General features: G+C 53.1%; 1 protein-coding gene across 1 annotated transcript in view; it reads right to left on the reverse strand.

Annotated features, from left to right (window-relative positions):
* The window catches only part of LOC115274391 (olfactory receptor 10T2-like), an 11,061-nt gene that overhangs the window by 5,966 nt on the left and 3,373 nt on the right, over window positions 1-1,722 (reverse strand). The gene's annotated exons all lie outside the window — the stretch shown is intronic.

The following is a 1,722-nucleotide window of genomic DNA, read 5'->3' on the forward strand; positions in this document are numbered from 1 at the left end:
AGAGGAGGGGGAGGAGGGGAGGGGGTGATGGTCATGGTGGGGGGCACTTGTGGGGAGAAGCACTGGGTGTTATATGGAAACTAATTTGACAATAAACTATTATTAAAAAAAACCTTTTTGTCATTGTAACCATCAAAATTTTTGTCTTATTATTGATTTTTCTGCGTTCTTAGTATATTTTGGTTGGCAGTCCTTTATCAGATATGATTTCTTAAAACATTTCTATTGGTGTTCCTGGGTGGCTTATTCCATTAAGCATCTGACTGTTGGTTTCAGTTCAGGTCCTAATCCGAATCCAGCCCCACTTCGGGCTCTGGTTTGGCGGCATGGATACTGCTGGAGAAGGTAGCAGGGACCAGATCACAAGAGTCTTGAATGTGAACATGGGGACTTTTAACCTTTACTCTGGAGGCAATGGGGAGCCATGGAGATCTCTGAGTAGAGAGAGGTCACAGCCAGAGCCTTGCGTCCTGTATCCAGTACAGGGGATGGACCACAGGGAGCTGATGCTGAGGGTTCAGTCTGCAGTCAGGGTGTGGCTGGGGCCTTGGGGAAGTTAAGGAGGAAGCTTAGAGAAACTTTGACAATTTTTTAAATCTGGGGAGAGCAGGAGGAGGGATGGGGGGGCTGGGGTCACTCTGAGAAGTTAAGACAGGGCAACATTTGTATAACATCAAGTGACCCACTCCTCCAGCTGGCCCTGGGCGCAGGGTGTGTGTGTGTGTGTGTGTGTGTGTGTGTGTGTGTGTGTGTGTGTGCCTGCGTGCGCTCGCGTTTCAGTGAATGGTCTGTACATCGTCCTCGGGGCAGAACCTTGTCCAGGACACAGTGGTCACTAATGGGCTCTGGGGAGCACTAAGTGAGTGAGAAGTGCATTTGTGATCTCTACCCACAAAAATAAGCCATAAATGGATCTTCCCCCACATTTTGCCAACGTAGCCTAGGGACTGGGGAGACGACCCTGGGGTCTAGAGTTTTCAGTAGGGAGAAAATGGGCAACGGGTTGCCAGTTGGAGCCCTGAGGGGCTTGTTAGTGGCTAGGGAGCCCCTGGGACAGGAGCTCCAGAGACCCCCCTCCCCTGCATAACAGGACCCGGGACCGCAGCCTGTCCCTTCTCAGGCTGTGAGCAGAGTGCGATGCGGGTACCTGCAGGGGACGCTCCCTCTGCCATGGAGTGTGTGGATCCAGAGCCTTTGCAAAGCTGGAGAAGCCACCTTGACCCATGCCTGGCCCTAGGGGTGTAAGCTGAAAATGATTCTGTGGGTGGGAGAAATGCTAGAGTGACCAAGCGTTATCCTGACGACAGCCAACATGACGGACTTGATGGCATTTGCCCTACAGCTGAACAGTTCAGGTCTCTGTGGATGACACAGTGTAGAGTGAAGGAGAACAGGACATCTGCCCAGGCGGGGAGGTAGGGAGGTTTGGGGGAACCCGCAGGAGAACCCTGCAAGCCACAGACGCTCGCTCACCTGCACACAAGCTGGTCTGTGCAGGTGTGCCTGCAGCGGGTGGGAGACAGACGTGTGCTCTGAGCACCTGCAGGCATCGCTCGCATGTGCACTCACAGGAACCCTGTAGTATCAAGGGGGAGAATGCACACACACACACAGCAGTGAGAGCTCAGAGGAGGCAGGGATGGGGCTCCTGATCCAGGTGGGAGGTTCCCAAAGAGAAGGAAGAGGGAAGGGAGATGTTAGATCCTCATCGTGAGCATGGGC

Source organism: Suricata suricatta, chromosome 12, assembly GCF_006229205.1.
Source record: "Suricata suricatta isolate VVHF042 chromosome 12, meerkat_22Aug2017_6uvM2_HiC, whole genome shotgun sequence".
In the NCBI taxonomy this organism is placed as follows: domain Eukaryota; kingdom Metazoa; phylum Chordata; class Mammalia; order Carnivora; family Herpestidae; genus Suricata; species Suricata suricatta.